Source organism: Macaca nemestrina, chromosome 5 (genome assembly GCF_043159975.1).
Source record: "Macaca nemestrina isolate mMacNem1 chromosome 5, mMacNem.hap1, whole genome shotgun sequence".
In the NCBI taxonomy this organism is placed as follows: Eukaryota; Metazoa; Chordata; class Mammalia; order Primates; family Cercopithecidae; genus Macaca; species Macaca nemestrina.
Window position 1 is genome coordinate 11,958,774 of NC_092129.1, and position 27,378 is coordinate 11,986,151.

The window sequence follows — 27,378 nt, forward strand, 5'->3', positions numbered from 1 at the left end:
ATTAATAATCTAGGCAGAAAACTTGGGAGTCTCCAAAAATATATCAGAGGACAATAGCTTAAAAAGATTAGGCTAAATTGTTACTGCCTATTTATTCAGATCCAAATAATCAATTTGGTATTTTTTTTCTTTATGTATGTGTTCATGTGTGTGTGGGGTGTGTGTGTGTGAGAGAGAGAAAGAAAGAGAAAGAGACAGAGAAGGAGGGAGAGAGAGGAGTCTTTTTTTTTTTTTTTTTGAGACAGGGTCTCACTGTGTTACCCAGACTGGAGTGCAGTGGCACAATCACGGCTCACTGCAGCCTTGACCTCCCAGGCTCAGGTGATCCTTCCACATCAGCCTCCTGAGTAGCTGGGACTACAGGCACCCACCACCACACCCGGCCAATTTTCTGTATTTTTTGTAGAGACAGAGTTTTGCCATGTTGCCCAGGCTGATCTCGATCTCCTGGGCTCAGGCAGTTCACCTGTCTCGGCTTCCCAAAGTGCTGGGATTACAGGCATGAGCCACCGTGCCTGGCCTCCAAGAGTTATTCTTTAAATATAATTGTTTAAGCTGATTCTTACATGTTGGTGGATATATAATCTCTTAGGGAGTTTTTTGAGGAGAACAACGCAGTGTGTTAGCCCATGGTTATTTTCAAGATTTTTAATATTAAATTGGAATTCTTGAGATGAAAGGTACTATGTAGATCTAGAAAATAAATACAAGAACTTGCAAGTGAGTGTCTTGGGCAAATGCCAATACCATTGCTTTTTATTTTCCACTTAAGTCAAATATTTAAAAATGTGTTTGGAGATGATGTTTACCATATTGTTATATTCTAGACCATTCATTAGACAGTTTACCTAAAACTTACTGGTGTTTATATTACAATAAACAGGTTAATTATCTGCTTTTGTTCTTTCATAATTGTTATGAGGCAGATTTCAGTTAAAATGTCATTACTTTTTTTCCTTGACTTCATGCAAACATTTTTTGAAGTGTTCTGTGAATTCTTCAAAAGTACAGTATATATTTACTACTGCCAGAGAATGTATGTGTCTTAAATTTGAGTATTTGAATTCTAACATCTGTGAACATTTGAAATAAATTTATGTTTCAAAATTAAATTGTGAAATTAATGTGGAATCTACATCTGGAAAATGTATAGGAGTCTCAAAATTTAGATGACTTTATTAAGGAAAAATACAGAGACTTCAAATTCAATTTTATGTTTTATTTTCTAGTTCTGGTCTATGGAGTAGTTGAGGAATACAATATGTTAGCTCTTAATTCGAAAAGTACACAAATGTTAAAATTTAGTTTCTAATTTAATTCCAACAAGCTGTATTATAGGTAGATCATGGGATGAAAACTTTAATGTGTAAAATTCTATTTCATACTTGAAAGCCATGACTATTTGGAAACCCTCATTATTACTTGATTATTTTTAGTTTTCAACCAGATGTTTAGCGTTCCATGGACCTGGCCACAGAGTAGCACAGCAAACAGATGTATTTACTCATGCAGAATGTGGGCCATTGTGGTGTCCTTGGTGTCATGCCTATTACCATAGTTTTTGCTCACTGTTTTTACTAGAGCCCTACTGTCTACTTGGCGTAATCTTAACAAGAGGGAAAAAAATCAACATTGTAGAGGGAATAATGTGTGTGTGTGTGTGTGTGTACTTGCAATTACACAGTCTTTATGGTGTACAACACTAATTTGTTGAAACCTTGTAGAGTATAAAAGAACAAACTCAACAAAAATCATGTTAGAAATTTCAATTCAAAATTTGCATTTTTCAAGGTGCTAATAGACAAGCACCCACACTTAGGTGAACATTGAGTGAGAAGCATGCTGAACCATGAGACTGAGGGTTGGTCCAAATTGAGTGGGGGGACCATTAGGGTGTTTTAATTGCAAAGAAAAAGAAACTCCACTCAAGACAGCTTTAAGAGAAAATGAAATGACTCACATGCAGAAATCCAAGGCTATGATACACTCCGGGGCTGTTTGATCCAGCGGCTCAGTGTGGTTGGTCTTCAAGCATCCAGGTATCTTCTATCTGTTTGTTCTGACATCTGCAATATCAGTTTCATCCACAAACTAGCTTTCTGAGGAGTCGTGGTTTGGCTGCAGCTCAGTCAGGGCTTCATGCTTCTCTGTTCACATCTAGTGGGAGACAGTTTTATGTCTTGTGGTTCTCTGAATAGCAGAAACCCAGAAACCCAAACTTCTTGCATTGCGTTGGTTTGAATTGAGCCACATGCCCATTTCTGAATCAATCCATTCCCTAACAGGCTTAGACCTAGGTTCCTGAACCAATCTCTACTTAGAGGACCAAATTACAATTGTTTAGTGTAGACCAGTCAGAGTACATCCATGGAGCTGGTATCAACCCCTCAAATCATGCTATTGCAACCCAGTGGGGGAGTCAACCCTCTCTCCATGTATTTGCTGCAGCATGGGGAGGGAAAGAAGAAAAGATAGAATACTACTCTTTAGCAAAAGGCACAAATCCAACTGAAGACCCAGACTTTCTTTTTCACTTCATTTCTTTTCATTCCTTTCCTTTCCTTATTGAGGAGGATGCAGAAAGCTGTTGTTTGGAAGCTCATGTGCTCATTCTGGCTGCTGGTTATTCCCACTGCTCCTCCGTTCTGGTCTGAAGATGGATTGTCCATTTGAACTCTGATGATTTCCTGCACAGTCGCTGCTTAATTACCAGACATATTCGAATCAGCTTAGGCCTTTGGCCGGTGGTTTCTGTGTCTTTTCTTCCTAAATCTTGATGGGCTGAAATCTACTTTCAAGTGCATATGCCTATCTGACTTCCCGAAATTATTAAAATCAGACAGTGCATTAGGCTTAGACCCTCGGGCTTCAACCGCCCCATGAGTCTGGATGGATTCTGGTCTAGTTCTCTCCCTGTCAGCCTGTCCTGTCTCATCTGAGCCTGACAGGCTATCTCTGTCTCTGCAGCCTCTAGCAGAGCCCTGCTTCGCTCTTGCTGCCCCAGGAGTCCTGCCCCTCTCTGTGGGCACAGCCTGAGACATCACTTGTCAAGAGCCACCACATCTTTTCTTATCCATTTAATAACACAAACCAACTGGGCACAGCCTGCATCTTCCAGCCCCTTATCCACCATCCTCAGTCCCTCGGTTTCTGTGCCTTTACTCCACACCTCGGCCATTGCATTATGATGCAGTTTCCCAAGCCCATCTGCTTTCCTGGTCTGTGCACAAAGGTCCCTAGTTATTCACTAAACCAAGTTGTGCTCATTCCTCAAGACTGTGCTCAAGCATCAGCTCTTTCTGGAATTGACACTGCATCCCTCACACCCCAATGTCCTGTGTTTTGGGACAACTTCCCGTTGCCCCTCCATGCAGCCTTGAGCCTAGCACAGGGTCCTCTCCTTCTGCTGTCATTGGTTGAATGAGCTAGTTAGCACATGAATGAATTTGTTGCTTTATCAGCTGGCCAGTTTAGAGACTATGAGGTTTTATTGGTCAAGCATTCAAAAATCATGAGATTCCCTTGTGAGCTGAATCTCTCCCTCTCTCTCCTGCAAACCAGGAAGTGGGAATAGAAGAAAACCAGGTGAGAGTGGAGGTTAGTGAGGTGGAGGGAGCATGAAGAGTGGGCACAGCAGGTGGTGGGGTCTATGCCAGGTTCCTGCTGCCTGCAGGTGGTACTGGAGGACCGTCACAGGGTGCCTGGTCCTGGAGTGGACCAGCTGGTTGTCTTAGTGCCATCAATGTGAAGGCTGTGTTTGACCTCACTGCAGGTGGGTGGATTCCTCTGGTGATGGAGGACAGGCTCCACAGCTAACAGCTAAAATGTGAACTCTCAACAGGGTGGTATCACCCCATGGGGGCAAAAGTTTATTCAAAAGTTGGGGCAAAAAATCTTAGAAATACCAGTGGCTTTTGGCCCTCTAAAGTCCTTCAGTGCATGACCAATATGCAGTATATCTGTGTATTACTGAAGCAGCCTCATTGTCTGGGCAGCACCCGAGGTTTGTTTTCTCATGGCCGTGGAGATCAAGGACGCGGACACACAAAGTGTGAGGTTAAAAGCGGAACTTTAATAGGTGAAAGAAAGAGACTAGCTCTCTGCTACAGAGAGGGGTCCGGGAAAAAATGGGTTGCCGATCCTCAGTGAAATGCAGGGGTTTTTGTAGATGAGCTAGTGGGGAGGTGGTTAGAACCAGATGTGCCATCTACATAGGGTGTGAATCTCTGGCAGTCCCCACCCCAATCTTTTATTGTGCAGGTGGGTTCTCTGCCTGAGCTTCTCTATGTTGCCCATTTCTTCCTTACTGTACACATGCTAACAAAAAAGGGAAGGTGGAGCTTCCACAGTGGACAGGCTTTTCTGCCCCAGGTAGCTTTTTTCTATTGGCACAACTGCTGGCATTCCCTCGTGCAAGCTTCCAGCTTCCTTATCTATATTTGAAGCTTGATCTTTCTGGCTGCTCTTTGTAAGAAGAAAATGCTCTTTGGGGCTGCTTTTTGTTAGAAGGGAAATTTTGCTGAGGACTATTTTGCCCTCACTATCTGCCTAAGTAATTTCTTTCTATCTCTTGTATCATTACCACTTTATGGGAGGGAGTGATTAGGAAAAAAATGTCTAAAAGGCTTCTTGAGAGAAGGGTGGCAAATGAGAAAAACCGGGCTAATGAATGGTCTGTAAGCTGAGGAAGAGGGATTCTGATCAGGGATACAATGGAAAATGATGAAGTTTCTGCATGGCCAAAAGGCACCTGGCACCTGGAAGACAGGGTGAGTGGGGCTGAGCTCAGCTGCTGTAGAGTCCAGCCCTTAACCTTATCCACCCAGAGGAGGCCTCTCCTTTAGTTTGCACGTGGCAACTGACGTGCTTTGGGATGCCTTGGTCTGGCTGTCCTGCTGCTTGCACTTGGCTGTGTTGGGAGATTCTGGCTAAAAGAAAATCAAGAATTCGCCCATTCATTGCCTGGCATATTTTTTATTGGGCAGTTTTTCTTTGTATTATTGATGTGTACGTTTTTAACATAAGAGTTGAATTATGGGCAGGCCAGCCCAGCAGGGGTCTGATTCATAGAGGGCACTGCACCAAATCAGAAATGTGACCTCGGGACATGTGAGTCCTTCTATTACTGGAGACTTAGTGGTCCTACTCCCCCAGGTGCAGAAAAGTGCTTCTATAGGAAAGAAGGAGGTGGTGTGGGAGTAAGAAGACACCAACTCGTCCCTGTGCTTTTGTCACCTGCAGGTGCTCAAGAGGCTCTCAGCTGAAAGTCAAGGTCGGCTGAAACTCCGATGCATGTCTCTGTCCTATTTCCTGGCAATCAGTTATATTATCTTCAATCGAAATCCTTTTGTTTGCCCTCTGGATCAACTAATCCTGAAAGTCCCGAAGGAAAACTAAAGAGAGAACAAAAACTGCAGAAAACTGAGAAACTTGCCAACTTAGTTTTTTTCCCCCTAAACATTCACTCCGCATTGGCCTGGGAAAAAGGATTAGTCATGAACATGTTTATTTTTTATTTTTAAAGACAGGGTCTTGCTCTATTGCCCAGGCTGGAGTGCAGTGGTGTGATCACAGTTCACTGCAACCTTGAACTCCTTGGATCAAGGGACCCTCCCTCCTCAGCCTCCTGAGTAACTTGGGACTATAGGTATGCACCACCACACCCAGCTAATTTTGTTTGGTTTATGTAGAGACAGAGTCTTGCTACATTTCCCAGTCTGGTCTTGAACTCATGGCCTCAAGTGATACTCCTGCCTTGACCTCCCAAAATGCTGGGATTACAGGCATGAGTCATTGCTCCTTGTCTTTACTGATAATTTTAACCTCTTTTATTCTTTCCACATTTGAGTCTTTGATCAACCTGGTATTTATTTTGGAAGTATGCATCTACTTTAACTTTTCAATAAGAAAAGTCAGCTGCCTCAGTACCACTAATTGAATGTCATCAGTTCTCCACTGTTGGTAATACCATCTTTATACTATACCAAGTTTCTAAATATATATGTATATTTATATATAATGTATACATTATATGTTATTTTTATACATATACAGGTCAATTTATGGACTCACTGTTCAGATCCACTGATTTTTTTTTTTTTTAAATCAACGCTTGCACAGACACCAAACTGTTTTTTCAAACGAGTTTCATTGAGGTATGATTTGTCAATTATACATTGCACATATTGTATAATTGTTAATTATACAATATGTTGCACATATTTGGTTTACAGTTACCTAAGTTTTGACTTATATACCCATGAAACGATCCCCACAATCACAACTGCATCGTCACCCCTGAAAGTTTCCTTGTGCCGCTGGCAATCCCTTCCTTCTGCCTCTCCCAACTTCAGATTCCCGGCAACTCATGATTTGCTTTCATAGGGGTGTTGGGACCTTTCCTTTCATCCTCTAAAGGTTCAATAATTTAAGTCTCTGGAATCAACTGACAGTAGACAAATAGGAGAAAGGGCATACAAGTTTATTACATGCACATGTGCACAGGAACCACACAAAATATTAGACTCAGAAATGGGCCAGACTGTTGAAGCTTAAATATCATTTTGAGATACAGAAAGAAATGGGGCTTGGAGGCTCCTGGAGAGCAATGGTGACAAGCTATGGGAGAATAGGGGGAGGAACTGCACTGCAAACAAAGGCTGGCTTATAATGCAGGCATACTCTCAGTTAGCTACCTTCAGAAGAATAGGTGAAGAGTCTGGGCATGGTGACCTGGATGGAGACCTTTTGCCTCCTCTCCTGCAATACAAGTTCAATTTCTCTGGTTAATGTAGATTTCAGGGAAGGGGTTCATGACAATGGCCCTCCTTCTGGAGGAACTTCCCTTAGATACAGAAAACTTCAGAGAAAGTCCCTTCTCATGCTTTGAGAGAGAAAGAGAATAGATAGCAGGGTGGCGAAAGGTCAGAGAGACCTTGATTCTGAGGCTGCTTCTTTAGTTCAAAGCACTCAGCATGTCAAAGTGTCATACTTTGGACATCATTCTCTGAGTTCCAGCATTTTCCATCATGGCGCAGGTTGTATTTTCTAGAGTTGTATCAGTGGAATCATACAGTAGGCACTTCTTTTTGTATAGCTTATTTTGCTTGGCATAATTATTTTGAAATTTCTCCATGCTGTTGTGTGCATCAGGAAGTCACACTGCTGTTCACTGCATAGCAGTATTCCATTGTACGGATGTACCACAGTCTGTTGATCCATTTACTGATGGACATTAGGGTTGTTTATGGTGTGAGAGACCAGAAAATACCTCCCCAAAATATAAAATATGGTTGAGCTAAAGACAATTAAGACGCAGGAGAGTCCTCTGCTTTCTCTCTGTTTGCTTAAAAGCAGGATGGAGGTTGGGTGGGGTGGCTCACACCTGTAATCCCAGCACTTTGGGAGGCTGACGGGGTTGGATCACCTGAGGTCAGGAGTTCGAGACCAGCCTGATCAACATGGTGAAACCTTGTCTGTAGTAAAAATAAAAAAGTTAGCTGGGTATGGTGGTAGGCACCTGTAATTCCAGCTACATGGGAGGCTGAGGCAGGAGAATCTCTTGAACCTGGGAGGCAGAGATTGCAGTGAGCTGAGATTGCACCACTGCACTCCAGCCTGGGTGACAGAGTGAGACTCCATCTCAAAAAAAAAAAAAAAAGAAAAAGAAAAAAAAGAAAAAGAAAGAAAGAAAAAAAGGCAGGACAGAAATTTACATACAAAAGGTCTTTCTATTTCCCTCCCCAACTTTTCTTCCTGAAGACAGGATGTACATTCTCCTTTATTAAATAAATCCTTATTAGCTCAGAGATGGCACTAGAGAAACCTGTGAACAGACTTTACTCCATTATTTTCTTCTCCTTTCCCACAGTTTCCTGCCTTTGGAGGCCTGGGACTGTTTTATTTTGTCTTGTCACTTTTCTAAAATGTATTTTTTTTTGTTAGATATACTATATAAGCCACACACCTAAACTGCTGTCTGAGTCACTTTCCACTGAGGCACTGCACACATTAGTAATTTTTTTTCTCTTGTTAATCTGTCTTTTGTTACAAAAGTCTGTTCCAACTACAAACTTTTTTTTTTTTTTTTGAAACAGAGTCTTGCTCTGTGGCCCAGGCTGGAGTGCAGTGGCACAATCTTGGCTCCCGGGTTCAAGCCATTCTTGTGCCTTGGCTTCCTGAGTAGCTGGGATTACAGGCATGTGCCATCACATCTGGCTAATTTTTGTATTTTTAGTAGAGATGGGGTTTCACCATGTTGGCCAAGCTGGTCTCGAACTCCTGGTCTCAAGTGTTCTGTCCGCCTTGGCCTCTCAAAGTGTGGGGATCACAGGCGTGAGTCACTGTGCCCAGTCTAACTACAATCTTTTGTGGGCTGAAAATATTTTTTTCTCATTCACTAGATTTTTAGTTATTATAAAGAAAGGTGGTATGAACATTTGTGTACAAGTTTTGTTTGGACATATGTTTTAATTTCTCTTGGATAAATAAATATCTAGTCATGGAATGACTCCTAAAGAAACTTCCTGCCAACACTCGTTCACATATCACCAACACTATGAATGATCAATTCTTTTAATTTAGTATGTAGTGAAATCTCATTACAGACTTTTTGTTTTTTGTTTTTTGAGATAGGGGTCTCACTCTGTCTCCTAGGCCAGAGTGCAGTGCCACAATCTCCACTCACTGCAGCCTTGACCTCCTAGGCTCAAACAATCCTCCTACCTCAGCCTCCTGAGTAGCTAGGACTACGGCGTGTGCCACCATGCCCAGCTAATTTTTGTATTTTTTTGTAGAGATGGGGTTTTGCCAATTGCCCAGGGTCTCCTGGGCATTATCCATGTCCTGGGCATTATCCTGGGATCCATTATCCTGGGCATATCCATTTAATTAGTATACCTAATTAAAACTAGCATCAAAGATATTGAGCATCTTTTCACATGCTAATTTGTTGTCTGTGTGTCTTCTTTGGTAAGGCATCTGTTCAAAACTTTGCCCAAGTGTTTTTATTGGGTTGTTTGTTTTCTTTTTTCTTTTTTCTTTTTTTTTGAGATGGAGTCTCGCTCTGTGGCCCAGGCTGGAGTGCAGTGGCATGATCTCGGCTCACAGCAAGCTCCGCCTCCCGGGTTCACACCATTCTCCTGCCTCAGCCTCCCAAGTAGCTGGGACTACAGGCGCCCGCCACCACACCCAGCTAAATTTTTTGTATTTTTAGTAGAGATGGGGTTTCAACGTGTTAGCCAGGATGGTCTCGATCTCCTGACCTCATGATCCGCCTGCCTTGGCCTCCCAAAGTGCTGGGATGACAGGCGTAAGCCACTGCGCCTGGCCTTGTTTTCTTATTATTGAGCGTTGAGAGTCCTTTATATTTTCTAGATGTAAATACTTGATCATGTATGTGATTTTCTTTCTTTTTTTTTTGAGACAGAGTCTCACTCTGTTGCCCAGGTTGGAGTGCAGTGGCACAATCTTGGTCTACTGCAACCTCCACCTCCCAGGTTCAAGCGATTCTCTTGCCTCAGCCTCCGGAGTAGCTGGGATTACAGGCGCCTGCCTCTGCACCTGGCTAATTTTTGTAGTTTTAGTAGAGATGGGATTTTACCATCTTGGCCAGGCTGGTCTTGAACTCCTGAACTCGTGATCTGCCAGCTTTGGCCTCCCAAAGTGCTGGGATTACGGGCATGAGCCACTGTGCCTGGCCATATATGTGATTTTCAAATTTTTTTTCAGTTTGTGGCTTCTCTAGCTTTTTGATTGAAGATTTCTACCTCATTGTTTTGGGTTTTTTTGTTTCCTAAAATATGCTTCCTGGTTTAATGGCATCCAATAAATGTTGATAGCTTATGTTTTTGTTGTTAGTACTAAATATTTGTAACTTTCAGGTGAGCTTTTCCTTAAACCATAAATTATTTTAGAAATCTGCCTCTTAATTTCTAAAGGTATTTTTATTCTTTCAATTAAAAAACTACTGTTGTTTGTAATGTTATTGCAATTACAGAACCTGGTTTATGTGATATAATTTTTTTTGAACCGTGTTGAGAATTGCTTTCATAAAAGACTGTATATTGTGCCGGGCGCGGTGGCTCACGCCTGTAATCCCAGCACTTTGGGAGGCCGAGGCGGGCGGATCACAAGGTCAGGTGATCGAGACCACGGTGAAACCCCGTCTCTACTAAAAATACAAAAAATGAGCCGGGCGCAGTGGCGGGCGCCTGTAGTCCCAGCTACTCGGGAGGCTGGGGCAGGAGAATGGCGTGAACCCAGGAGGCGGAGCTTGCAGTGAGCCAGGATCGCGCCACTGCACTCCAGCTTGGGCGACAGAGCAAGACTCCGTCTCAAAAAAAAAAAAAAAAAAAAAAAAAAGAAAAAGAAAAAGAAAAAAAAAAAGACTGTATATTGTATCTATTGGGATGTATATCAAGCTATTGATTGTATTGCTTGAATCATTTGTGCTCTTATCGTGCTTAATGGAACAGTTTCTGATGGAGATGTGTTAAAAAAAAAAACCACTATGATTGTGTATTTGTCAATTTGTACTTTTACATTCTAGTAATTTTTGGCATATGTATTTCAAGGGTATTTTGTTAGATGAAGCAAATTTATGATTTCTATATCTTATTAGCTATGTTTTCCTTTTATTATTAGCTCCCTTTTTAGCTTTTTATCTTTGTTAGTATTGTTGGCCTTAATTATATTTGACTAAATTAATACTATTAAATTGGCCTTATTTTCAAATTTTTATGCCCAGTTTTTGAATAAAAAGCCTAGATATTCTATAAAAAACCTCTGGGAGTTTCTGTCTTTTAACTAGTGAGTCAAAATATATTTACATTTACTATAATTACTGTGCATTTGGACTTCTATCATTTTATTTTGTGTCGACTATGTTTTTCTTTGGTTCTTTTTCTTTTTTCTTGAGATTGTGCTGAAAGGCAGTGCTGCGAACACAGCTCACTGCAGCCTCAACCTTCTGGGCTCAAGTGATCCTCCTGCCTTAGCCTCCTGAGTAGTTGGGACCACAGGCAAGCATCACCACGCCCAGCTAATTTTTTTTATCTTTTGTATAGACAGAGTTTCGCCATGTTGCCCAGGCTGGTCTTGAACTCCTGGGCTCAAGCAGTCCTCCTGCCTTAGCCTCTCAAAGTACTGAGATTCATGAGCCACCATGATGGCCAAGGTCTTATTTTTTCTTTACTGCATTCTATTGAACTAAAAGAGCTTTTTCTTTTTTTTTTCTCTTTCTCTTTTCTTTCTTTTTATAAAAAGTTTCTCTTGTTCTTCTGTAGATTTGGAAATTATTAATGTAAGTTCTATTTCTATTCACATATATAATTTTTATTTTTCTAATGAAGTCTAAGGTTAATAAATATCTTTATTGTATTATTAATATAAGTTATATTTCTATTCACATATACATAATTTTTATTTTTCTAACGAAGTCTAAGGTTAATAAATATCCTTATCCTACTCATGAACAGTGACCTTAGAATGCTGTAACTTCCCTTTGAATCCACTTATCATCTTCCATGTTATTGTTGTCTATTATTTTAGTTCCAAATGTTGTCTATTATTTTAGTTCCAAATTGTAATCTCAAAAGTTGTTATTTTTATTTTTGAGATAGGTGTTATTTAGAGTTTCCAAGTTTTCTGTTGTTTTGTTTTAAGCTCATTACTTCATGCACTCTTCTCGCTTCTGGGCTAAATTTTCTTCTTGCTGAGGTGGTAACAGTAATTCCCCACCCTGGGCCGGGCCCACTGCAGGAGCTGGCACTCCTTGGCTCTTTCATCCTCAGTCTCCACCTATGAGTGGCTTGCCCCAGAGTGTTTTTCCATGTGCCTCTGCTTCCTCCCTTACAGACCAGCTGGAGGTTTCCTCCAACCTGCCCACTGTGCAAGGTTCTTTCCTGTCTTTCTTCTAGCACTTTCTCCTTCTTGCTTTTGAGTTTGAGTGTATACTAGTGAATAATTAATTTTACCCAGATTTCTATGTGTTTGAAGAAGAAAAAATATGGATGAGGGATCTCCACTGGAAGTCCAAACATTATCCTCAGAGAGTTTGTGCTAAGCTATCAGGCATCATGTGGCATTGTAATATCTGGTGAAAGTTCAATGAAAGGGCTCAATTTTCTGTGACTTTTTTTTTTTGAGACAGAGTTGGCTGGAGTGCTGTGGTGTGATCTCGGCTCACTGCAACCTCCACCTCCTGCGTTCAAGCGATTCTCCCGCCTCAGCCTCCTGAGTAGCTGTGCGTGCCACCATGCCTGGCTAATTTTCATATTTTTCGCAGAGATGAGATTTCACCATGTTGGTCAGGCTGGTCTTGAACTCCTGACCTCAGGTGATCTGCCCACCTTGGCCTCCCAAAATGCTGGGATTACAGGCATAAGCCACCGCACCCAGCTGTTCTTTCTTCTTTATTTGAATATGTGAGCTCAATTATAGTGGAAGTGAATTGAGAGTATTACGGCATATAAAACTGGAACCAGTGAGTCTCCAGTCACTTCATATCGTTTTCCTGGGATGGTTTTTAGGAGTAAGCACAATATGTAATCAGATAATATCAGTTCTGGTCTTTATCACTTGGAAATGAAGTGTGATTGTTCAGTTTAATAACCAGTGCTTATGAACACCATTACTAAAAAGATGAGATGTGACTCTAAAATACAATCATGCCCCAGTGCCACCTAGAGGAAAGAATTTGCATCGAGAGGCCAGGCATGTCTGTTTCTGTACATCCTGGCCACTGAGGTACCGCTTTTGCCTTTTGTATTTCTTTTTAAAATGAGGCCAATTACAAGACTAGTGTGTCATAGAAATAATTACATAAAATTTCTTATAACTGAAGTCACTAACTAGTAATAATTTTAAGGAAGGCATGCTAATACTTGTAATTAAAAGACTGTAATTTAGGCTAAAGAAAAACCTACTGACTAAAAGTGAACATTACTTTTAATTTACAACATAGAAAGCTGTTGAAAAATACAAATAACTGGCCATCTTAGTGCTCAAGCCAGTTCTGATGCCAGAATTCTTTCCTATTCTCTTCTTGAGACATTGGCTTAAAGCTATCTGATATGTCTTCCTAATCTTGGAGTTCCCCTTCCTGGTAAGTGTGTTGTCTGTCTTATTATACTTACTATGAGATGTGAACATTTGCACCACTTAGAGAGACTGACAATAAGAATAGTATCATTTACTGAGCACTGGCTTTGAACCAGGAGAATGCACACAAAGTGATAATGACGACTCTCGGCAGCTGGGATTGAAATCCTGAAAGTCTGGCCTCCTAGTCCATTTTTTCTTTTTTTGTGAGACAGAGTCTTGCTGTGTTGCCCAGGCTGGAGTGCAGTGGTACAATCATGGCTCACTGAAACCTCCACCTCCTGGGTTCAAGCGATTCTCCTGCCTCAGCCTCCCAAGTAGCTGGGATTACAGGCACTTGCCACCATGCCCGGCTAATTTTTGTATTTTTAGTAGAGACAGGGTTTGACCATGTTGGCCAGCTGGTCTTGAACTCCTGACCTCGTGATCTGCCTGCCTCGGCCTCCCAAAGTGCTGGGATTACAGGCATGAGCCACCGTGCCTGGCCCTAGTCCATTATTTTTTATATCAACCTTTACTGATTTATAAAAAACAGAAAGTTAAGAGGTTACTTAGGTCAAGCATGCAGGCAGGAGGTAGGGATACAAAGATGACTGCTAAAATATGTTTGCCTTTACGAGGTTTTTCTCTAGCATCCCCAATCCTGATGTGATGAGATGTGATCAGAGGGAGGATGGGAGTGTGTGCTGAGTGCTGTGGACATGTAAGAGAGGAAGGGATTAATTTTAGGGTGGAGAAGGATGGAAAGAAAGTTGGTGACAGCTTCACAGAGGAGCGGACATTTGCACTTGTCCTTGAGGGATGACTGCCTTCATGATATGGAAAAAGTGACTTCTGGATAAACTTAGTGGATATACCTCTCCTTTCTCTGGAATTCCCATTCAAACAACCACATAGTGATTTTGAAAAGCTTTAAATTGCAAATGATAAAACAGGGATAGAGAGGAAGCTGAGATATTCTGGAAGCCAGAAAAGCTCTGCATAACTGGGAAGTGACCTAGCAGAGCAGGTACAGCAGCGGGGAAGGAAGCCCAGGCTAAAGCTGACCATGTAGCAGGGCCTGGAGAGGCTCAGGACCCAGAGACCCAGAGACCCAGGATCCTCTGATGACGCAGGTGGGGCTTAAGCTAGGGGACTGGTTGAAAGTCTGTGGAAGTAAGTGGGTCCCCTCATCCAGTTACCTCTTCCTTCTCCTGGTAGAAGGCTGTGTGGTTCTCTGTGAAGAGACTGGGCCACACGAACTCTGGACTCAGGGATGCCAGGCACAGTTAAGGCGAGAGATCTGCTGATGGTGAGATCCCCTAAAGCCTTCCCCACTCATTGTTCAGGACAATGTCAGCCAGGCTCCTAGGTCACCGGCGGGATACTGGAGGAGTTCTCTCTGGGGAAACTGAGCAGCCAAGGGAAAGGCCTACAGAAACTGACAACAGTATATGTCCAGTAAAAAGTTACACTCATTCTCCCTGCGGTGAAAACCTGCGTCCACACGTCCTGTCCAACACGGAGAAATTCCAACCACTTTGTCTGAGATTTACTCTTAAACGTGAATGAGGAGGCAAAGATCACAAGACTTCGGGGAAAGTTTTGAACATTAGAGACAGATCAGTAAGAAACAAATGGCAAAGACATGAACAAACAGAAAAAAAGAATTTGGAGAAAATAAGACACTATACAAAGCAGCAGAAAACTCCTCCTCCTGGGCCTCGCACCCACCCCCGCCCCCGCCTCACAAGCCCCAGCAACTCGTAATCTTGAAAAGACTAAAGAAGGCACAGGCAGAAGTTTTTGCAGTGGGTATTCCTTTTCAAACTAAAAACAGAGCTTTTCGGCCGGGCGCGGTGGCTCACGCCTGTAATCCCAGCACTTTGGAGGCCGAGATGGGCGGATCACGAGGTCAGGAGATCGAGACCATCCTGGCTAACACAGTGAAACCCCGTCTCTACTAAAAATACAAAAAATTAGCCAGGCATAGTGGCAGGCACCTGTAGTCTCAGCTACTCGGGAGGCTGAGGCAGAAGAATGGCGTGAACCCAGGAGGCGGAGCTTGCAGTGAGCCGAGATCGCGTCACTGCACTCCAGCCTGGGTGACAGAGCGAGATTCCATCTCAAAAAAATAAAGAAAGAAAGAAAACAGAGCTTTTCTGGGAAAGATTCCTTTGTCCTTCTCCATTCTGTTTTTCCTGGGATGTGGACACAATGCCTGGAGATACAGCAGCCACCTTGTGACCATGCGAATGAACGTCACAAGCCAAGGATGGCATCATAGAAAGGTGAAAGGAGCTTGGCTTCTGAAGGCCCTGTTGAGATTCGTGCCTGGGTTTCTTTTTGTGTGTGACAAATACACTCTTTACTTGTTTAAGTCACTGTAGAAGGTTTTCTGTTACTTGCAAATGAACATAATCCTAATTCATTTAACAAACATATTGTTTAGAAATATGGAGAAGACACAATTAAGAGTTGAAAGTAGCTAAGACTTGGGGGTGAGAAAATGGGGCAGGGGACTGCTATTTTTCTTTTACTTTTTTTTTGATGAGTCTTGCTTTGTTGCCCAGGCTGGAGTGCACTGGTGCGATCTCAGCTCACTGCCACCTCTGCCTCCTGGGTTCAAGCAGTTCTCATGTCAGCCTCCTGAGTAGCTGGGATTACGGGCGCCTACCACCATGCCTGGCTAATTTTTGTAATTTTTTAGTAGAGACAGGGTTTTACCACGTTGGCCAGCTGGTCTTGAACTCCTAACCTCAAGCAATCTGCCCGGCTCGGCCTTCTGAAGTGCTGGGATTATAGGCGTGAGCCACCGCACCCGGCCTGTCTTTCTTTCTTTCTTTCTTTCTTTCTTTCTTTCTTTCTTTCTTTCTTTCTTTCTTTCTTTCTTTCTTTCTTGCTTGCTTGCTTGCTTGCTTGCTTGCTTGCTTTCTTGCTTTCTTGCTTTCGACCAAGTCTCGCTCTGTCGCTCACACTGGAGTGCAGTGGAGTGATCTCAGCTCACTGCAACCTCTGCCTCCTGGGTTTAAGTGATTCACCTGCCTCAGCTTCCCAAGTAGCTGGGATTACAGGTGTGCACCACCATGCTTGGCTAATTTTTGTATTTTTTTTAGTAGGGATGGGGTTCACCATGTTGGCCAGGCTGGTCTCAAACTCCTGACCTCAGGTGATCTGCCTGTCTCAGCCTCTCAAAGTGCTGGGATTACAGCACTATTCACCATACCAAAGACAAGGAATCAACTTAGGTGCCCATCAAGAGTGGATTGGATAAAGAAAATCTGGTACATATACACCATGGAATATTGTGCAGCCATAAAAAGAATGAAATCATGTTCTTTGCAGCAATGTGGATACAGCTGGAGGCCATTATCCTAAGTGAATTAATGCAGGAACAGAAAACCAAATATAGCATGTTGTAATTTATAAGTAGGACCTAAACCTTGGGTACTCATGGACATAAAGATGGCAACAGTAGACACTGGGGGCCACTAGAGTGGGGAGATGGAGCAGAGGGCAAGAGCTGAAAAGCTATTTAGTACTATGCTCATGACTTGGGTAACAGGATCAATTGTACCCCAAACCTCAGCATCACACAATATACCCAGGTAACAAACATGCACATGCACCCCCTGAATCTAAAATAAAAGCTGAAATTATTTTTTTAAAAAAACAAAAGGAGAGAAGGAAGCTGGAGGCAGGTCATGAAAAGTTCACTTTGCCAAACTGTAGAATTTGGACAGAAAAAAAATCCTAAATGTTAATGAGTTAGCCCAGTAGCCTGGAAAAGCTAATCACAGTCATTTCCCTGCAAGGGAGCTACCCATCCATTCTCCTGGAAGAGCAGAGCTACAACCAGTCCAATTCAACCAGCCAATCAGAAAAAGATGTCTGGTTCCATTTTGACCGTTAATGATTATTTTGAACTGACCTATTTCTCCTGTTCCAGAAAAGAGATAAATAGGAATTTGATAGATTAACATGGACAAAAACATTATGCACTTTTACTAAGTTGGAGTGCCAAGGACCAAACACAATAGACTTGTATGGGATTTATACTGGGCAACGTACTTGACTTCTCTGTGCTTCAGACTCTTCATCTGTAAATTGTTATAACACCACCTATTTCACAAGGCTGTTTGGGGATCTGATGAGCTAATAAATGCAAAGTGCTTGAAACAGTGCCTGGAAGACAGTAAATACTATTTAGGAGTTTACTATTATTATTGGACATTGCCTGGATATCAAGTAGTAGTAAATATACCTGAAAAAAAATCTATTGACGATCCAAATAATATGGCAAATGACAATATTTTACTGTGTAGATGAGGATTGGAAAACATATTACCTATCTGGACAAATAGGAGACAACATCTGAAAGCAATTAAAGGAGAATTAATAAAGAAAAATTGGGTAAATTATCTGTGGACAATAGCCTCATAAATGTGCCATTATGAAAACCTGGCTTGGAGCAGAAGGTTCACAAAGAGAAAGGGGGAAAGAGTGAGTGAGAAAGTGGGGAGTAGAATAGGCTATTATGGATAAATCTTTTGGAGCAAATATTATGGATAAGTCTTATGGATAAATCTTATGGTCTTATGGAGCATGGGTGAATGGTATGATCTGCATCCTATAAAAAGTAAAAGCCTCATTTGGACACAGTCACAGACCCGTGCTCAATAGCAGAACATGCTTCATTATTCCATTTCCTTTGGTTCTTGCTTGTCCCCAGTTGAAAAGTCTATTCAGTCTTTCTTCTTGTTACGTTTCCAAAATTCACATGTTGGAAAAAGTTGAGAGGAGTGTAGCAATCTTGACCTGGTGTGTGGAAGAAAAGAGGAACATGGAAAGTTTATGATAAGCACAAAAACTAGCTTGATGCTGACTTGACCCCATGTGGCTAATGTTTGGAAGAGAGAGACATTGATTATTCTAATTAGCCATGAACAATGGGATAAGAAACTGAAATGTAATATTCCTGCAGGAGGAATCGTATTGACCACCAGGAATATCCTACCACAAGAATGTATCTTTCAGTGGGACTTGCAGCCAACAGAGGCTAGGAATAGTCCTAGGAGTCTTATGGGGTCAGAGACACACTGGCTTCAGTGTAAACATGAACTCAAACTTGAGAGAATACTGTGATCACTTAAGTCCAGCTCAGGACGGTCTGTCCTCCCTCTTTCTCTGAGTGTAAATTTCCTTTACTGATCTCGAAGCCAAGGACTTCTAGAAGATCATAATAATTTTGTAGATGATTAAAAGCAAACTCGGGTGCATCTCATTCCAGGCACCCCTACGGCTGCTCAATGCTGATTGATGGTGATAATTCTATTCCCCTTGGTTTTCCTAAGCCTGCAACGGAAAGCTCTTTTGTTTTTGTCTGTATTTACTCCATTTCATGAGGAAACCATTGAGGGGTCACTTCTACTACCATTACTACATGAGATCTAAGCAAACAGGGGGGAAACAGGAACAAGTGGTGTAGGACTGGAAACAAAACTAACGTAGGCCTGTGGAAGGGGTTTGTCAGACTGGTCAGTACTGTCCTGCAGTCAGGTCAAATGTCACATTCTCAAATGTCACCTTCTCAGAAATGTCTTTCCTGACCTTCCTTTTTAAAAGTAGGCTCTTCCAGCCAGGTGTGGTGGCTCACGCCTGTAATCCCAGCACTTTGGGAGGCTGAGGCAGGTGGATCACCTGAGGTCAGAAGTTCGAGACTGGCCTGGCCAGCATGGCAAACCTGTCTCCACTAAAAATACAAAAATTTGCCGGGTGTGGTGGCAGGCATCTGTAATCCCAGCTACTCAGGAGGCTGAGGCAGGAGAATGGCTTGAACCCGGGAGGTGGAAGTTGCAGTGAGCCAAGATCATACCATTGCAGCCTGGGAAACAGAGCGACTCCATCTCAAAAAAAATTAAATAAAAATAAATAGGCCAGGCCCGGTGGCTCATGCCTGTAATCTCGCATTTTGGGAGGCCGAGGCGGGTGGATCACGAGGTCAGGAAATCGAGACCATCCTGGCTAATATGGTGAAACCCATCTCTACTAAAACTACAAAAAATTAGCCAGGTGTCGTGGCGGGCGCCTGTAGTCCCAGCTACTTGGGAGACTGAGGCAGGAGAATGGCGTGAACCCGGGAGGCGGAGCTTGCAGTGAGCCAAGATGGCACCACTGCACTCCAGCCTGGGAGACAGAGTAAGACTCCGTCTCAAAAATAAAATAAAATAAAATAAATAAATAAATAAATAAATAAATAGACTCTTTCTAGAGGTAATACCTTGATCAGTCACCTCTTCAATGATTTATTTGCCACCTAGTCATCATCTGCCTCCCTGAGTGCAAGCTCCAAGAGCCAAGTGACATGTTACTCAACATCTAGGATAGTGCCTTGCATTTAAGAACTGTTTTTTTTTTGGCTGGGCATAGTGGCTTATGCCTGTAACCTCAGCACTTTGGGAGGCTGAGGCAGGTGGACTGCTTGAGTCCAGGAGTTTGAGACCAGCCCGGGTAACATGGCGAAACCTTGTCTCTACAACTAGCCGGGCATGGTGGCGTGAGCCTGTAGTCTCAGCTACTTGGAGGTGCTGCGGCAGGAGGATGGCTTGAGCCCAGAGGTCAAAGCTGTAATGAGCAGAGATTGTGTCATTGCACTCCAAACTGGGTGACAGAGCAAAGGCTTATCTCAAAAAATAAGGGTAAAAATTTTTTTTAAACAAAAATAATGTGTGTATATAGGACAAAAATAATGTATGTATATTATTTAGGGATTTTCTAGTTTGGCAGGTTAAGATGTCTAGGAAAGCCTGCTTTTTTCTTTTATTTTCTTTTCTTCTTTTATGAGATAGAGTATCATTTTGTCACCCAGGCTGGAGTGCAGTGGCATGATCTTGGCTCACTGCAACCTCTGTCTCCCGGGTTCAAATGATTCTCCTGCCTCAACCTCCCAAGTAGCTGGGATTACAGGCATGTGCCACCACACCCAGCTAATTTTTGTATTTTTAGTAGAGACGAGGTTTCGCCATGTTGGCCGGGATTGTCTCCATCTCTTGACCTCATGATCCATGTGCCTTGGCCTCCCAAAGTGCTGGGATTACAGGCGTGAGCCACCACGCCTGGCCAGCCTGCATATTTTCTTTGACTAAAGATGTGCACACAAGAGTAAGAGCTGAGACAGGATTAAAAACAAAACAAAACAAAACAAAACAAAACAAAACTGATGAGAACAAAAGGCTGAAGTTAGAGATTAAAGCTTTCTCTCTGCAGCCTGTAGATTCATGGGGTGATGATGTATACTGGCTTCCCTTCGTCAGTCCTGGCTTACACCTGCTGTCCTGATGTCATTCTTGATAGCATCTTTTTCACAGCTTCAGAAGTTTCCTGGCTTGGGTGATAAGTTATATGCTCATGATATCTGTAAGCACCTGTCCCCTGCCTTTCACTCCCCAGTCATAGTCACAGTGTTTGTTGAGATGACGATGAAATAGGGTGTAAGATGGTGGAGGACGTCATTGTAATTTTGGAGTTCACAAACGATGTAAGAAACCCTCAAGTATTTCTTGACTCTCATAATATGCTTCTCCAAAGATTCCGCCAGCCAGATGGTCTCTGTGATTCTTCTTGTTCATTACCCAAGGACGTTTGGAGCCATCGTTTCAGAGGGACAATGGATCTGCCCCATTTACACATTTACATGATCTGAAGACAGCTGTGTCTCAGTACCTTCCCAGGATTTTCATAAAGATGTCAATTTTATTCAAGGCCTTGTTCTCTTTAGGTCTCAGAAAAGTCTGTTCTTGAGAGCTCTTCCGAGGACAATTAGAGAGAGGGGCTGTATTCATAACTGCACCTTCCTTTAAAGCTAAGGAGTTTTTCTTTGGCCAAGATCTGAACACTGATTTCCTTCTCCTTGAGGACAAGTCTTTCCCCAGGAGGCTTTGAGTCCCTGAAGAGTGCTGAAGCCACACTGAGATATGTCAGAATCCTTGGTTCAATAGATAGCCCCATAAAGTCTGATAACACAGGCAACCAGCCAATGTATTTGATCCCCTTAAAGTGGCCAATTAATGCCAATTTTTAAAAATTTTTGGAGAGAATCTTGTTCTGTCATTCAGGCTGGAGTGCAATGGCACCGTATTGACTCACTGCAACCTCTGCCTCCTGGGTTCAAGCAATTCTTGTGCCTCAGCTTCCCTAGTAGCTGAGTTTACAGTAATGCGCCACCACACCTGGTTGATTTTGTATTTTTTTTTTTTTTTTTAGTAGAGATGAAGTTTCCCCATGTTGGCCAGGCTGTTCTCAAACTCTTGGCCCCAAGTGATCCTAATGCCTGTTTTTAAATGAGTGGAGAAAGTCATTTGAAGTGATTTTAATAGAAATGTACATCACCCGTTATACCAGAGTGGTGAGATGATTAATTTCCCAAACTGGTGAATGATGTGGCCAACTGGAGAGGGTGCCATGCTTGCTAGATCTGAAGGCCCTTGATTACTTCTGGAATGTGCTAAAAGCACAGGTTTTTAAAATTTTAGTTAATTTAATTTTAATTTGATTTTTTGGTTTGAGGCAGGGTCTCACTTTATTATCTGGGCAGGAGTGCAGTGGCACAATCGTGGCTCACTGCATCCTTAACCTCCTGGGCTCACGTGATCCTCTCACCTTAGCCTCCTGAGTAGTTCAGACTATAGGCACATGCCACCATGCCTGGCTAATTAAAAATATGTATATTTTGTAGACACAGAATTTCACCATGTTTCTCAGGCTGATCTCAAACTCCCGGGCTCAAGTGATTCTCCTGCCTTGGCCTCCCAAAGTGCTGGGATTACAGACATGAGCCACTGTGCCCAGGACAGGTTTCATCATAAAAATCAGACAGAAATCATCTGAGGCAGTGCATCACTGATGCAGGGACAGGTGGAAATGCAGCCTTAGCACTGTGTCCACTGTGATCAATTGCATATCATGGTGCCAGGAAACAAAGTGAACATAACATGTGAGGTTATTTCATACCTTATGTATGATAATGAAATATCAATGCATCATTTCTTATGTTAATTTGTCTATGTTTCCAGACTATGGCCATCACACATCCCAAGTGTAAGGTGCTCTGACTTACCCACTTTCCATAGTCTTTATCACTGTATTAGTCTATTTTGCTTTGCTATAAAGGAACACCCGTGACTGGGTAATTTATAAAGAAAAGAGGTTTATTTGGCTCATGGTTCTGCAGGATGCACAAGAAGCACAGCTCCAGCATCTGCTTCTGGTGAGGGCTCAAGAAGCTCACAATCATGGTGGAAGGCAAAGGGGGAAGCTGGGCATATCCACGGTGAGAGAAGGAGCAAGAGAGAGGGGAGGAGGTGCTAGGCTCTTTTAAACTACCAGCTCTCGTGTGAACAAATAGAGTGAGAAACCATCACCAAGGGGATGACGCCATGCCATTCATGAGGAATCTGCCCCCATGACCCACACACTTCCCACCAGGCCCCACCTCTAACATTGGGGATCATGTTTCAACATGATATTTGGAGGAGGCAAATATTCAAACTGCATCAATCACCATCATTTTAAATACCTTCCTAGTACTCAACTGGGGTGGTGAACTGTAATTTAACGACTCTTCAATTTTTGTGTATTCAAGCTCTTTCATTTTTTTTATATTTTAAATATTGTAAAAAGCTGTAATATTTCTTTCATATTTTAAATCAGTTAAGAAAAATGCCACAAAGAGGAAGAAGATTTGGGAGCATCTGAAGAGCTGGAGGAGGAAGAGGCTCTGAAGCACGGTGACGTGATGTCTAAGGTGTTTTTTTGTGCATCCCCCTGGTTGGCTTAAATCTAAGCTCTCTCTTTGCTCGTATGATCATAGTCTCCTGTCATAGGTTTATAAGATTCTCCAAATTCAGAATGTGCAGTTGCAAATTCCTCATGGTAGGCTGGTGAAGGACTTGACAATCTGATGATAAATTACTTTGTGAACATTGAATGAAAAATATTGCATCACATATTGGTGAGGAGAAAGTGGAGTAAAGAAAAATCTCCATCTATACACAATACAGCTTTTTAAATGCAGCAGACTTTCAAATATTTGCATTTCTACATTATACATTTTGTTTCAACTTATGCATTTATTGTTTTCTTTCCTTTTTCTTCCTCATATGTTAATGGCCCATGTGAGAGAAACATTCCCCTGGGTAAATAGATATAAGAGATTTGTGCAAATGCAAGAGAAATTTCAGTGTATCTGCTATGATTTGAACGTGTGCTCCAAAGTTCAGGTGTTGCAAATTTGATTCCATATGCAGTGGTTTTGGGAAGTGAGGCCTAACGGAAGGTGTTTGGGTCATGCAGGCACCGCCTTCATAAATGGATTAATGCCATTATTGTGGGAATGGGTTCCTTATAAAAAGATGAGTTCAGTCCCCTCTTGCTCTCCTCTCACCCTTTCTTTTCCCTTTTACCATAGGCTGACACAGCAAGAAGGCTCTTGCCAGATGCTGGTACCTTGATATTGGATTTCCCAGTTTCCAGAACTAAAAAAATGAATTCCTTTTCTTTTGAAATTACACAGTCTGTGGTATTCTGTTATAGTAGCACAAAACATGTTAAGACAATATGTCTTTCAGATGTCTTAGCTTATTTCGTTGGATAACTGTAAGAAGAGTTTACTGCTTTTCTTTTTTTTTAAATTAAGAATTTAGCTGGACACTGTGGCTCACACTTGTCATCCCAGCACGTTGGGAGGCAGAGGCGGGTAAATCACCTGAGGTCAGGAGTTTGAGACCAGCCTGGCCAACGTGGTGAAACCCCGCCTCTACTAAAAATAGGGGACTTTTGTTGGAAGGTTTATTTTCAAAAAAGCTATTTTCCTTTAGAAAAAAATAATTTTCCTTTTTGATGCTTGAGATAAATGTGATGGAGTTTAGGAACAGTTTATTAGACAGTTGCTTGATATTTTCTTCTGGATGATTTGCTTACAGATACTTGTGCATGTACATTGCTTAAAGCTCTCCTTTATGGTAGACTTTTCACTTTTCTATGCGATATGTGACATTTTAGGATGATGGCCAGATGCAGTGGCTCACGCCTGTAATCCCAGCACTTTGGGAGGCCAAGGCAGGAGGATCATTTGAGGTCAGGAGTTTGAGACTAGCCTGGGCAAAGTAGCGAGACCTCCTTTTTTTTTTTTTTTTTTTTTTTTTTTTACCAAAAAACAAACAAACAAAAGCCTGGCATGGTGGCACATGCCTGAAGTCCCAGCTACTTAGGGGGCTGAGGTGGGACACTGTCTCAAAAAAAAGTTTAAAAAATTATTAAAAAAGAGATTTTGTAACTTCTGATTGCTGAGATTTTCTGCTTTTGTAGGAAGTGTTGGAAAATGCTGTGAATGGTCTTGAAGAATTTTGAAATAGAGTAGCCAGACAGGAGAAGTGAGGTTAGAGCTAGCGTTTATTGGGTGCCTATTATGTGTGGGACACAGAGGCATTTGCTGCACAGCTGATAACCCATTTCATCCTCACAACAACCTTAAGAGGTAGTACTATTATTTTTCCACTTTACTCAGCTTCAGTAGAAGGAGTATAGACAAAGAAACTTGCTTTTCTAGTTAAATGCTTGATACACTGTGTTGTACTGGAGCCGGTGAGGTTATGATCAACTTTCAGGAGCCGACTGCGTTGTTGAGAACTTCTCTGTGAGCAAAAGCTGCCTGTGTTTTAACAAAAGAACAAAATCGTTGTCAAGCAGAACGGTAATTAATCCTGGGTTTTGCAATTTATAAAGTCCAGTGAAAAGTAAACCGCAAAGCAGTAATGTGTTTCAAATATGAATATGTAACAGCTGTGTTCTAATTTCTTTGCTGAGTATAATTCTATTATTCTAAACATTTTCTGTGTGTTTAGAACAAACCCTACTTTTATTTTAATGTTCTGGCCATGCCACCCAGCTGCCTATTCTGAATTTAGATCCAATTCTCTCTCTCTCTCTCTCTCTCTCTCTCTCTCTCTCTCTCTGTCTCTCTCTCTCCCCCCCAGAAGCCTTGTATAGACAGGATTAAAGTTTCAAAATAGTAAACTGCTAAATTCTTAATCTTCCTCCAACATCTGTTTATGCTTTTGGAATATATGCATATTTTAATGATTTTTAAAAGAAGTCTCCCCACTCCTATCTAAAAAAAAAATCCCTCACAAACCAATACTCTCATTCTCTCTGTCTTCCTTTTCTTTATTTTCCTTTCTCTCTTCTCTCTCTCCTTTTTTCCCTCCCTCTCTCTCTCCCTCCATCCATCCCTTCTTTTCTTTTTTGTTTTTTAGGATGTTTCAAGAGAAAATAATCCGTTAATGTCTGTGCTAGAAGTTTGAGAGGTGGGTGGATATATTTATGTTCCCTTTTGATCCCTGAGTCCTGAGTCACTGGTTTTTTTTGTTGTTGTTGTTTGTTTGTTTTGTAAAACTAGCACCCATGAGCATGGTTGTTCTGTCAAAACTAAACTAGCCTCCACGATTTAAAATACCAGCTAACTGGCCGGGCGCGGTGGCTCAAGCCTGTAATCCCAGCACTTTGGGAGGCCGAGGCGGGCGGATCACGAGGTCAGGAGATCGAGACCATCCTGGCTAACACGGTGAAACCCCGTCTCTACTAAAAAAAATACAAAAAACTAGCCGGGCGAGGTGGCGGGCGCCTGTAGTCCCAGCTACTCGGGAGGCTGAGGCAGGAGAATGGCGTGAACCCAGGAGGCGGAGCTTGCAGTGAGCTGAGATCCGGCCACTGCACTCCAGCCTGGGCGGCAGAGCGAGACTCCATCTCAAAAAAAAATAAATAAATAAATAAATAAAAATAAAATACCAGCTAACTAACCAACCGACCAACCAACCAACTCATCCCCTCGAAATGAAAAATGATCCGAAAAGCTTGAATCTAACGAAAAACCTGTCCAAGTAACCCAGGTCCTCACTTTGGATCAAATCCAGATGACCTATTGCCTAATTCCTCCTGCTGTAAATAGAGGGTACCTCTCTGAAAAAAAGGTCAAATGAAAATTTACATATGAGTAATTCTTGAGGTATTCTTATCCTTTAAATATTCATTATCTTTTCCAGCTCTTTATGATTATAAAATTCTTTTTCTTCTAAGGTTCGCCTTAGAAATAGCATTAGAAAGGGAGCAAGAGTTTGGGAGGTGGTTGCTTTCCTGCCTACCTGCTCTTTCAGAAAGTATCTGGTAGTGGCTGGTGGGGCATTATGCTGTAGGTGCTCGGGGTCCTGGCTGGAATCTTTGAAAGCTGGAGATGTGTTCCTACAAATTTATCACCAAACAGGATGGGCCCCATAGAAGCCTTTATGGTGGGGGTCGGGATGGGGATCCTGGGAGGCAGAGATGCCAGAATTTTATGTAGGAGGGGCCTAAGGATGGCCACCAAGCTAGAAGGGGGTAGCTGGAGGGGTGTCTGACAGTTGCGTGTGTGTAAGGCTTCTTACAAGATTCAGATTGTACTTCTTTTACTGATCAAAGAATGCAGAAGAGGGCAGTCGCTGACGGCTGTGGGTGGGGTTGGGGGAGAGAAGTCAATCCTTTCAGTCTTTCACGGAGTCCCCCACCAAAGAGGTGCCTCCTGGGATAGAATCTGAACCTTGACCCCACTGGAGCCTGGGTATGTTGGCAAACTGACGACGGGAGATGCGAGGCCAGCATGTTTGCCTGAGTCTGGGAGAACGCTCACCTTCTGCAGGAGGGGAAGGAGGGCTGCGCATCTCCATCACTGAAGGAGAGAGCTGCTTCCGGGCATCAACCAACGTGCAGGGGAGGGGTGGGCGTTTCATGGCACATGTGAGAGACCCCGAGGGGACCCCAGGAAATATGAAGCCTGGGGGTGAGGGGGACATCTGTGTGGGTGGGCAGGGCTGGGGGCCAGTTGAGGGGGTTGGTGGGACTTGGAGATGGGGAGTGGGGGCCAGTCTTGTGTCAGGAAGTGTAGGCCAGCCCTGGCGCGACTTGGAATTCTTACAATCAATGTGGTCTTGTTTGCACCCATAGACTGGCGAAGCTTTGAGGAGCCTCGGGTTTTACCCACGCTCTGGACAAGCCTGCCCACTGCACACCGTGTCAGTGCATCTAGATGCTCTTCTCAGTCCTAAGAGGTGAGTGGCCCTGCCTCTTGTGCTGCTGCAGACACAAGCGCACAGCTTCTCATTCGAGGGGCTTTCCATCAGCTTCCACAATGCCCCCCAAGCCTGATTTCCTTCCTAGCTTTATAAAGATTCCTGCACACCCTCCCCACATCCCAACTCATATACTCAGCCC

At 42.6% G+C, this 27,378-nt stretch overlaps 1 long non-coding RNA gene across 1 annotated transcript; it reads left to right on the forward strand.

Annotated features, from left to right (window-relative positions):
• The first annotated feature begins 252 nt into the window (after positions 1–252).
• Positions 253–25,627, forward strand: LOC105492027 (uncharacterized). The gene is made up of 3 exons (XR_011623278.1): positions 253–5,647; positions 22,789–22,882; positions 25,392–25,627. It is a non-coding gene; the product is annotated as an uncharacterized lncRNA (long non-coding RNA).
• Positions 25,628–27,378: the final 1,751 nt, after the last annotated feature.